Source organism: Diadema antillarum, unplaced genomic scaffold (assembly GCF_040938485.1).
Source record: "Diadema antillarum isolate AM-2024a unplaced genomic scaffold, OU_Dant_1.0 seq00000731_RagTag, whole genome shotgun sequence".
In the NCBI taxonomy this organism is placed as follows: domain Eukaryota; kingdom Metazoa; phylum Echinodermata; class Echinoidea; order Diadematoida; family Diadematidae; genus Diadema; species Diadema antillarum.
This window is the reverse complement of record NW_027271632.1, coordinates 241,653-254,629: the sequence shown is the minus strand read 5'-3', so window position 1 is coordinate 254,629 and position 12,977 is coordinate 241,653. Positions and strand designations below refer to the sequence as shown.

The 12,977-nt window shown below is 36.5% G+C and overlaps 1 long non-coding RNA gene across 1 annotated transcript; it reads right to left on the bottom strand.

The window, feature by feature from the left end:
• Positions 1–9,119: 9,119 nt before the first annotated feature.
• LOC139738239 (uncharacterized) lies at positions 9,120–12,048 on the bottom strand. Its single transcript, XR_011711425.1, has 4 exons — positions 11,767–12,048; positions 11,159–11,303; positions 10,403–10,494; positions 9,120–9,772 (listed from the first exon to the last, which is right to left on the bottom strand). It is a non-coding gene; the product is annotated as an uncharacterized lncRNA (long non-coding RNA).
• Positions 12,049–12,977: the final 929 nt, after the last annotated feature.

The following is a 12,977-nucleotide window of genomic DNA, read 5'->3' as shown; positions in this document are numbered from 1 at the left end:
TACATTACAAAAATAATGTACACAAAATTTCAAGTCAACGACAAATCAAGAAATGAAATTTCGAGAACAACACAAAAAAAATGACAACTTGCTTTAGTCTTAAACGGAGTCTGACAAACGCGAGGGTGTGTTGGGGGTGTGTCGAGTTTACACTGCACTGAAGTAGGTTTATTGTCACCTCGTCTACAGCCACTTTGTCTATTTTCCAATTGGTCTACTGGCATATCGTCTATTACCGATTAGTCTAATACCCATTTGGTCTACATCTCGTTTTGTCCAGTACCCATATTGTCTAATAGCCACTTTGCCCACTACCCGTATTGTCTAATACCCAACTCGTCTAAGGAGCATTTCGTCTACAAATCAATTGATCTAATAGCCAAATCGTCTACACTCACAATGTCAATTTGCCATGTCGTCTAATATTTATTTTGTCTACTACTAGTTAGTCTACTCCCACCTCGTCTACAAGTCATTCAGTCTACATTCACTGTGTCTAGTTATCATATCGTCCAACCCTAGTTTGTCCATACCCAATATGGTCTATACCCATCTGGTCTACTCCTAACTCGTCTACTCCCAATTGGTCTACTCCCAATTGGTCTACTCCCAACTGGTCTACTCCCAACTGGTCTACTTCCAACTGGTCTACTCCCAATTGGTCTACTCCCAACTCGTCTACTCCCAATTGGTCTACTCCCAATTGGTCTACTCCCAACTGGTCTACTCCCAATTGGTCTACTCTCTACTTGTCTACTCCCAACTGGTCTACTCCCAATTGGTCTACTCCCAACTCGTCTCCTCCCAATTGGTCTACTCCCAGCAACTCGTCTACTCCCAATTGGTGTACTCCCAACTGATATAGTTTTACTCTCAACAATTTACCCAAACTGATCATTTCCATCTGGTCATGCTTATAATGAATATACCACTTTGTCTAGTGTCCAGTCCGTCTCACTGTCATGAACTTTATATTAAACCTGCCCTTGATTAGCACAAAAATCAATATTACTATTAGACTATTCTAGTTGTTAATTATTCCGCACATGCTGAATATAAAGACATACTAATCAATGGTGAGACATGACTATCCAGTCTACATTCTGGCCGTAAAATAACTAAATAATGATAAACTAGCTCAGTTACAATCCTCCATCACAAACGAATTGTCAGTCATACGTAACAGAATTACATTTCGACCGACCACCCCAGTCCACCCGTACCTCCATGTAGTTTGCAGGCACAAACCCTTGTTGGTCGTAGAGGAGTCTGCGCCAAGACTACTATATGCACCACTTCGGCACTGTCCCATAGGCCCTGTGTTGTAGCTTCTCCCAACAGCCTTTGAGTCCAGAAACACCTTTATTAGGCAGAGCTTCATTCTGAGAGGATTGTCATGGTAACCGTGATTGACATGTCCTATGGGGGCCTGTCTGGCTAACCCCCACTGAGATAAAGGTCAACCTGAGTAGAAAGCCAGATGGTGGTTTGAACTGTTATGTAACACCTCGGAATGTACTTTCTAGAGCAAGAAACGCTCCATTCTGTCTGCAATGAGAGACCTCCTTGCATGAGGAACCAAGGAACTATCCCAGCCATTCCCTTTCTGTTTATTCGTTTTCTTCTTTTCTCTCTTTTCAAGCTCTCACTAGATCTTTTTTTTTCTGTCCGTCTGTCTACTCTTCATAATTACTGAATCATGTCAAGACCAACATGATTTTTCCCTCTATTTTCACCTTTCTCTCAATAAATCTCTTTATGAAAGAAATACTACAAAAGGCCTAAATCATTCTCTGTTTTTGTACATTGAAAATTCACTCCCCATTTGCATTAATAGCTGAACAAGTTTGTAGGTTTTTGTTGTGTTTTTTTTATATCAGTCTACCTTACATGTATAGTTTTCTTGGCCTCTGGCCGACATACTTATCCAATGTGTCATATAACTCCTTCTTTCATATTTCTATAATATTTCATGAAGGGCTGTACAAGATTGTACAAAACTACTGATATGTCTATACGAGCCTAACCTTTATCTGTTTAAGAAAAAAAAAAGATAATAGCTATAATAAGCTTTTACATTGTATGTGACATTCTGATTTAATTGTGAATGCGAGTTGACATATATATAAAAACCAAAGTTAATTCACCTATTTATGCATGGTGCCTGCTTATCATGCATTTTATCAAATTCGCCTTCTTGGAAGTTTGAGATAAATCTACTAAGGCTTATTCATCTACAGTAATAGATTACTACACTGCAAAAAGTCCGGTGTTAAATAGTGAACACCGAGCTGGTGTTAAATTTTCGGTGCTCATTTATGGTGTTGAATTAACACCTACGGGTGTCATTTCCAAATTTTAAACTGTTTTTTGAAGAGTTTCTTAGTAACTGCACTTCTTGTTGATTTTTAATTTAAACAAGACGATCAAGAATTTTACATTAAAATATTAGATTTTTGAAAAAATGTGAAAATAAATTTACACCAAAGTAACACCAGCTAGTGTGGTCCCTTATTGAAGCTGGACGGATGTTAAACCATTGATATTAACACCAGCAAATATCAAATCAACACCATGTGGTGTCATTTTTGAATTAACACCAGTACAGTGTCAAAATAACACCAGGTACAGTGTCAAATTAACACCACGAAGTGTCAGGTGAACACTTTTCAACACCATCACAGTGCATTTTTAACACCTGTGGGTGTGGTCCTTTATTGAAGTTTGATCGGTGTTAGAATTAACACCCGTGGTGTTAAATCTAACACCGACGTTTTTACAGTGTATGCTTAATGATTTGGTGACTTTTCCCTTCAGGCCTACGTAATGTCTTGTCGTGCTATTGCTAATGCGTTGTACATGTACCAAAGCAAAATCTCAACGAAATAGTTTGCCAATAGGCCCATAGGAGCTGAGATATAAGATTAGCTATACCCTGGATCAATCCATTCAAGTAAAAATCTGACACCAATGTCAAATTTATAATTGTCATGCATTCAAACTGTTTTAGCTGAATTAGTCAATAAATATAGGCGTTCATGTATCTTACGAATAATGTGGATAATATTATAGAGCCTAATAACAAAGTTATGAATTTTTGAAGTTATAACTTGCTCTTTATCTAACTTTCCTCAAACGGTCACTGATGTGTTTATTGTTCAAATAATGTTGCTGAATTCTCTCAATCCACATGTATTTCAATGTGAACTTGACTTTTACGATATCATCAAAATATTTTTTTTGCGATTGTTTGATATTTCAATTAAACAGTTTTATGTTGTCATAAAGCCATGACCCTGATAACTGTAGTATTATATATGTTGTAATGCTTTTGGCTAATTTGGGGAGTAACAGAAAAGAGATTAGATATGTTTTGATGATATCGTAAAAGTAAGTACTGCGCAAGTTCACGTTGAAATCATGTGGATTGAGAGAATTCAGCAACATAGAACATATCAGTGACAGTTTGAGCAAAATTAGAAAAAGAAAAAGTTATGAATTTTTGAAGTTTCTATAGCCAGGTCAAAATATCAAGGTCCCACACATAATGTGGGCTACATTGCCAAGGAATATACGCCCATTTTTTTTTTTTTTTTAACAGAGAATATTACAGTTTAAAGAACAATAGCCTACCTACATTTCTTTCAAAAACAACAACAGAAGTTCATTGAAATGTAAACAAACAAGCAAAAATGTGTTGCTCAGAAAATAATAAGAATGTACCACAGAGGACTGGCAGCAACAATACATGCAATACAGACTAGAACTATCACTAAATGTGATTAATACCCCATGGACCTCAAACTGAGGGAGTTAGGTCAATACACAATGCTTCTGTATGCTTTTTATCAGAAATAAAAAAGTTGCTACCATGGCAATGCGTTATTTAACATTGACAAAGATGTGTTTTTCAATATGCATATCTAAAATCTATAATGGTTTACCAAAATGTGCTAAATCTAAAGCTATAACAACATTCTCAAAACTGAGGAAAATAGCGTAAGCAATGTTTTGTTTGATTGATTTTTATTCAAAAAGTTAATTATTTCTGTGGCAAATACTGTCTGTCCCTGACGAAAGAAGTGAATATTTTTTAATGAAAAATGCCGTTACAATGGCAACACGGATTTTCCATACTCCAAAGATTGAATTTAAGTATCAACATGCTATATAGTGGTCACATGTACCGAATATCAAATCAAATGTTCAAAGACTGAGGGAGTAAGCTCTAATATATATATATATATATATATATATATATATATATATATATATATATATGTGTGTGTGTGTGTGTGTGTGTGTGTGTGTGTTGATAAGGTAGTCCACGTGTTGGCAAGATAAAAAGAAAAGTAACAAAGCTGCAACAAAGTTCATGCTGTATTCACCAACGGTTTATTTCTTCAACAGTATCAACACTTGAGAAAGGGCGGCGAGACGCTCGAAAATTTGTGTGAAGAAATAAACCGTTGGTGAATACAGCATGAACTTTGTTGCAGCTTTGTTACTTTTCTTTATATATATATGTATATAATTATATATAATTATAATATAGAAAAAGGATGTTGCCATGGGATCCCATTGTTTGATATTGACGAAAGAAATACTTTGAGCAATTGAATTTGTATTGGTATTATGTGTCAAATCTCAAGTCAAATCCTACAAACTGCTGGGTTTAGCTATTAAAAATCAACTAACAATTTGTATGATGTTTAATTTTAAAAAAATGCTGTTATCACGTCAATACATTGACCAGCAATGACAAGAGATGAAGTTTGCATGTCTTCACTTTACAGTAGCGGCCACATATATGCGACATTTCAATTCTAATGCTCAATAAGTGAGGGAGTTAGATCAATCCACATAATTCTGTAATTGTAAGATAATACTCATGTCATGGCAACAGACAGACTGAAAACCACACACACACACACGCACACACACACACACACACACACACAACTGTCTTGCTAAAATGAAATAGTATGCAAGAGTGATCATTATAGTCTCTCAACTTGCAAATCAATTGTTCAAAAAGTGAGCAGTTTGTTCCACAAAATTTTGTATGTTTTTTTTTATGAAAATGCTGCTACCATGGCAAACACTGTTGACAATGACAAAAGCTAAAATTCTACAATGGCGGCCTCAATGTCATGTGCCAAATTTCAAGTCTAATGCTCAAAAATCGAGGGAGATACAAAGTGTAGGTCAGTTCATGTGATTTTGTATTTATCCATAAAAATATTGTTTATTGGAAAGAGGCATATTGAAAATTCTATATGTATCATATCTAAGTGTTGTCAAAAGTCGATTAGACATCACGGTCCGGATACATGGAACACTCTTCCTGAAGAGTTGAAACAGTGTGCCTCCTTGTTTTCATTCAAAGCAAACTTAAAGAAGCATATTTTATCACAGTATACTCTCTAAAAAAGAAAGAGTGAATTTTCACTCGATTTTCACTCCCCTTGGTAGTGACGTCAAGGATCACTAGAAGTGGAGTGAATTTCGAGTGAACAGAAATTTCACTCCAAAAGAGAGTGAAAAAAGACGGAAATGTTTTTGCTGGGATGTTCACTCCTTTCTCACTCTAAATTCACTCCTGAGGTATTTCACTCTTTTGTCAGTCGTTTTTCACTCCTTTCTCACTCTCAATTCACTCCTATTGTATTCACTCTTCTTTAACTCCGGAGGTTTTTCACTCCTTTTTCACTCTTTTTTTCAATCCTTTTTCAATCTTTTTTCAATCCCAAACGGAATTACACTCTACATGAGCACACATCTCTATCACCATTGATCACAGCATTCAGTGCACTACTTATTCAACCCTGGAAGAAAAGTGACAATATAGTGATGAATTTGGGAATAATCTAGGTGGTCTGGAGCCATTTTTTGGAATAATGAATACCAATCAAACTAATACAAACAAAAACAGCACGCAACGTTCATAATACAGATATTTGTTAATATTAATGCATGTATTTAGAAGCCAACGATCCACCACTGGTAGCCCAGTGCATTGCCAACTTTGTGTTCCAGTTTTGAAAGTAATTCTTACCCGAGCTGGATCAATACATGAAACTGAATAAATATAAGCTAGTAATCCAAATGGCTGTTGTTTCATTCTTTCTTATCAATTTATTCTTTCTTTAAGTAGCATTGAGGGGGATATAAGAAGATAATGTACTAATGCTACGCATGTTATGTTTGTTTGTTTGTGTTTTTTTTTAATGAGCTGAATCTCTATAATAAATGTGTGATGTCCACTGGATCACCTGAAATTTAAGAAAAAAAGGAATATTCCTCTTGAAATATCTAAACTTCAACTGCAGAGCAGTACACCATTACAAACAGTCTTCATGTGCTGAGTATCTGGTTTTCCATGAATTATGTGGCCAATAATAATTATACATATTCTTATCATTTAAGAACAACTGTCACCATAATCATCACAAGGTCCCTGTAAATATGCTATTCTAGCTGTCATTCCCAAAGCTCTACAAATGGAGAGTTTGTTTGCAAAAACTGCTAAGTCCATATGTGCCAAATGGAGATATTTGCGATTAAAGGTCAAGAAAAATAGAGAGAATAATAAGAAAATGTTTGCTTCTTTTGATCATAACTTCAAAAATGTACCTTTATATGTAGTGACCAATATATAATTTAAAAGGTATTATTTTGTACTTTATGACAGAGACCGTACTTCAAAATCTTAAAAAATGGACATATCGGTTTTTGCGAACAAACTCTTCAAATATTAACATCACACATTTCCCTGAAAATATGCCAAATTCATGAAGTTTGTGCAAAAGTGAAAAAATTTACAAGTACCCTTCCTGAACATGTTTAATTTTCGACTACAAGTGAATATAATTATTGCATGTTCAATGATAAGCTACAAAAGACTTGCAAAGTATAGTCACCATTATCTATATTATAATACAAAAACAATTACACATGTAGTAGGGATTGTGATTGCTTCGAAAAATTGACAAAAATACAAAAATTTTCAATACTGCATGGCTAATCAAGTTTGGATCCTCTGTCATGTAACACAGTGATGCTCTACAAGTACATTGTATAAATACCTAAACATACTCGATCAGAGAAGCATGGTCTTGACTTTAAGTAGGCTTTAGGTGGGGTATTTATGTAGATGATAGAGCCAGAGGGGGGCCTCCCTGGAACCCCCCAGACCTCGGCCATCAACCGTGCGATCATTACAAAATCCACACACAAATTGCCTGTGACATAATCTATAAAACGGTAATGTTGATTTTCAACAACAACAAAAAAAAAGTACCTTGGCTAAATTATGCTAATTTGAGCATGAAATCAGACCATTTGCCATAAATAAAGTTCCAAAAAGGCACATTTTTGTTTTTTGTGTAAATATTCTTTCTAGTGTCCATAGCAAATGAAAGAGAAAAAACTGTGCCATCAAAAAATTCTGAAGTATTTATTTTTTTCTATTTACTCATGTATTTCTTTGTTTCTTACTTTTTGTTTTTCATTGCCTTTTCAATGAAATTTGTCAGCAACACGTCCAGCATGAAATATTCATGTTATTGATTACAATCAATAACCCCCAAAATAATCATGCCTTCATGAAATTTGGCATGGAATGTCAAAGGGAAGGAGGGCTCGTAGCGGCCCCCCCCCCCCCCCCCCCTCAACCGGGCCTACTATTTATGGAAACAGAATTGCAATCAATACAGTTGACACAACATGTATCATATCATTGATCTTCTTCACCTAAATAAGGCATCATTGTACAATATTGAACACTTGTAATCCTTCCGAGTTTTGCCAGATGTAGCAACAACTAATGCATGCAAACTGAATTTCTTATAGAGTGATTTCATGTGCGTCATGTTGGCCACCATAATGGTGGCTTCCATAGCAAAGGCGATCAATATTCATTCATGCATGCCTCTCTAACAAAGGTGTTCTTTTGCCTTAGGTTTCCCTGAAGTAAATATTGCTGCAGCTTTTGTATGCAGTCTTGATTTCTAGTCGGTTTAGGCAATTGACTTCACTAGGCTGCGTTCACATAGAAGTATACAGTATTCGCTATTCGCTATTCGGGCACCCAGTACACCATCACCCGCACCGTCAACTCGCCATCCCATGCAGTGAGGATTTCTTCCTCCTACATCCCAGCAAATCTTATTAACAATTTCTAAACTGCATCAGAATGTCAGTCTACATGCTTATTTTTGCTAAAGGGCAAATCCAGACCAAAATTGTCCTTATTTCATAAACGAGAGACGGTATACGCTGCAAGAAAATCGAACAAGCTCATTTCCCACTTTGCTATACTATTCTATGCTATTCGGTACATTCAAATAGTGCCCTCTTATGTGAACCAGTGTTAGGAAATCCTATTGTTCGATTCAAGCTATTCGCGTGCCTTGAAAACGAGCCCCAAATACCCATATAGTATACTTCTATGTGAACGCAGCCTTATGGTGGGCAATTGTGACATCACTGCTAACACACTATAAAATATGATTGTCAATTGCAGGTTATCTTAATAATTTGTTACGAGATCAAGGGAAGAATTATCCATAAGTTTGACTTGGCACATTAGTGAACTAATCTATTTAACTCCATCTACTCTAATGCCGTGGATTTATCAATGATGGGCTGCAGATGTTTCGTGAAAAAGAAGTTGAACCAATTGAGCTTCTACCCACAAGTTTTTCAAAGTACAGTACATCAATTACATAAAGGTGAAAATGTACAAAATAACTCTGGGTCCCGTAACCCTAGGGATCAATGATTCCCATCAATTTTGTTTCATTTTTTTAAAAGATTTTTCCCCCTACTCCAAAGAAGATGGATGCAATAAATTTGAGCACATGCATATTGTACTGCATCAATGCTAATCAAAGGGGTGACAAACGTATGTGGTAACTTAATCACAACATGGAGACATGATCTTCATCCCAAGAGCATGGATGACCATTGGAAGATTCTACTATTTAGCTGCTATTTGTAGCATTCCCCCCCCCCAAAAAAAAAAAAAAGAAAAAAAAATGAGGGAAAGAAAAAAAATTACATGCGAGTGTCTGTCAACAGTTTTCTCTCTTGAATATCAGACCATAAAAAGGTTTTATTAAAGCAAGTCAGAATTGCCTGGAGAGAAGGGGGTGCTTAATCATGAGCGCAGCAAGATTCGTATCATGCGGAATGCCAAGCTGTGTGTGGCCAAACATTCTTTGATATGCTTGGAACACCTCACAGATGAATGTATTGATTAACATGTGGCCATGAAGAGGATATTTTTTTTACTATATAAGTCAAAACTATTTTCAGTTACTAGTATATACAACAATACACAATTTAAAACATTAACAATCACACATTCTATGCAACAAACTCTTTTCGTCGGCAAGCCCAGTTCTACTTTTAATGTTGAAGTGCTGCAGTACATCCTGGTAACAGCTTCATGCTAAACTACCGCTGAGCCTGATGAGGCTGACTCTTCAACAAGAATGTAAGTTCCAACGTCAGAGGAGCATATGCTGTATCTCAAAAGAGGAAAAGGCAAGGGTATTTAGACCTACACACCGATGGTAGCTGTCTCTTCTCACTGGGCTTCTAATCTAACGTTGGAATGGTGCTCGGTCAATGGGCTTGGTGAGAGCTGCAACTACTCTCTCTCTCTCTCTCTCTCTCTGCCTGAGGTGATGTGTGGTGTCATAGCTCCTCAAGGTCTTCAAATGATACTCAATGAATCCATGATCCTTGCCATACAGGTATACTCCTGAAATATAAAAATGCATTGTAAGTCAAAGCTTTTTCTTGAGTCTCAACAAATTTGACTTTGGCACAGAGTTGACTATAACTGATGAAGATCTGATAGCAGTAGAAATACATGTAGTGGCATTCTTATGGAAGAAAACGAGAATAGGTTTATTATAAATGAACGGCGCAACTGGCATGTGGAACTTAAGTTACATTACGTTACGTTGAAGTTAACGTTCATCGAACCCAAGTCATGGAATCAGGCCAATCTGCACACAACTTTATTAGACATCTATGAGAAGGTACATCACAATCCCCACATTGCCTGTATATTTGCACAATGAGTTTATTAAGAAATAGATGCAATTTCCCTGTAAAGGCCATTTTTTTTTTTTTTTTTTTTTTGGGGGGGGGGGAGGAGGTCATGCCCATAATCTGAAAAACTTTGGGTCCTTGCCCCCTAACTAAACAAGGATGATCAACTCCTCGTTTGGTTGCTTAATTCTGTCCACTAGCTCTTGAGAAAAGTTGAAAATGTTGAAGTTTTTGCAAGCTAGATGAATAAGATACCATGTATGTCACTTAATCTTTCTGCTAAAGAGGGCTAAAAAAAGTTGTAGATCACATAAACTTACGAGTATAAACTTACATGTCCTTTTGCATCTTGTGTGGTGTCTCACAAAGTGGGGTACTGCATCGCAACTGCCTTGGCCACAACATCCTTTGCTCACTACTTGGTATCTGAATTTAAAAAGAAAGCAAGAAAAATGTTAATCATATTCTACATTATTTGTACATTTATTTATTGCTACTTGAGCCAGATATCAGTTAATACATATGAACATTTCATGCAGATAGGTTAAGTGTGAATGTGCACAGTTAGTAGAAAAATTTATACAAGATGTGATTATCCATTGAACTTCATGGCACATCAACTCCCACTTTTTTTATTAATCATTGTGATGATTAAATCATAAGTATTGGGACTATTATCAAATCAATATACATGTGGCCCGATGGGGCTACCACGAAAATAAGTCAGCGTGGAGTCTTGTACGTACACTCTGTTTACATGTTTTATACAAGTATACCAGTCTTTATTTTTAAATCTATAACCATCACTTCATTAACAATGTTACACTTACCGGTCCATTCTACTTTCTTTCCTTTTTTTTTTTTTTGGGGGGGGGGGGGGCAAATTTTAGTCTGCTTTTCTCTATACTTGAGAAGACCAAAAAAAAAACAAACAAAACCAAATGAACAGGCAAATTACATGGTTATATATTGGATGGAAATGTACATTGTAGTACAAGACATGACAATGGGAAACTGGTATTCCAGACCAATTTTCAAATTATAATAATAATATATGAATAATAATAATATTCTACATAATTGAACTTACGCTGTACAGTTTTCTGCTTCCATTTTCAACAACAAATATGCTGCAATGATCTTGATGTGCAGATGTCTCCTCAGAACAGTCAGAACTCCTTCCCTCAGCTTTTGAAGTATCTCTTCCCCCTTGAAGTGATGTGTGTGTTGAATTCCTGGGCAAATAAGTAAAATTTAATGGTTTTATGAATACCAGGTAATACAAATGGCATGAGGATAGTAGGTTCCTCCAGTTTACATTATAAACTTGAAGAGCAAAATCATTTAACATACATATTTGACATAAGCAACAGCTCTACTTTCAAATACACAACTCAAGACTGACCATAACATGGTTTTCACTTCTGTCGATACGGCAAGTACACGGTACACATTTTTCTTAAATACAAGTACTAACCTGCAAGACATTCATTGTCAGAGGGAAGGACAGCTCCAAAACTGCTCCATGAAGTATCTTGAAAATCATTTCTTCAAACAAAATAAAACCAACCAAGCATTCAGTCTCTTAATGTAGCCTCTTACGTAATTACTAAGACTCTAGAATGTAAAATAAATATAAATCAATTTCAAACTAGTCTCCCTTCATTAATCATTGTGGAAAACAACAGAATAGCTTACAGCAGGGTTAATGCAATGGAAGTCCATATCTCAGAGGCTCCTTCGCTGATATTGGCCCGGTGTTTCCAGCATTCGTCAACCCTGAATTCAATGGCTAGTCGTTGTATGACCACATCTGGTACTTTGCAATCTGGTGATCTGCACCCTCTTCGTGTGACAGAGACTGTACAGCTATCAATATCTGTCTTTGTTCTCCAAATGATGACCCCTACACCGAGTTCCTTTAAATCACCATCACTCCCGAAGAGCTGTCATGTCTACGTCCTTATCTGGAGGAAAGTATGAAAACACAAGGTTCAGAAATGGATGTAGAACTCATTTCCACAAGACCATGCAGTTGTTTTGTCCACACAAATACTAAGTGAGCACCAATACAAAAGCTAGTAGGCCTATTACTTTTTTTTAGCTACATCAGCATATAATGTTAGAATTAAAGACCCAAAGATGATCTCTGCCAAATTTCAATACCTAAGGTCACCTGTTACTTTCATAAAAAACAATGTTGAAAATAGTACCAGTCATCGTCTGCTACAAGGGGATCGATCTCCATGATGTGTGAGCACGCTGATCTTCAGATAGAAGTGCGATGTCACAGTGGACCAACACTTAACACGAACAGTACACGCATCATACTTCTTACCTAGTACAGTATCACGACACATGACGTGGGAGCTGGTGTACGTGGTATTCTTCCAGCTGTTTGGATGCTCAAATGTAGCGGCAAATAAAAGTCCTTTTTACTACATACAGTGTATATAATGAACAATAATCATAAAAATCACCAAATTTCACCATTCTTTATTACCGTACTGATCGAGATCACCATCTCGTCTGGCAACACAGACCAGTGTCAGTGATTCGGCCGTCAACTCAACAATAGCAATGTAGAGTACGTGTCTGGCGCTAGGCGCTTCTAATGTATTGCTTTAATTAGCACAGCTCAGTATAAACAGTTAGGACCCTATAGTATAAGTTCGGTCTCTACACTCGACCACAGTAATCTCTGTGTGATGATATGCTTACGAATGTCAATTCAATGACCAACGACCAACGTTTCATTCATCACTCTTTTTTCTTTTTTTTTGTGAATAGTTCAAGCCCTAGATCCCAACGTGTACAATTAAAGTGTTGTCTAAAGACTCAACGTATTATTAGATCCCAACACCTAGCGTGTACCATCAGCTGAGTTTCGGCCTCGGATTCTAGCTGTT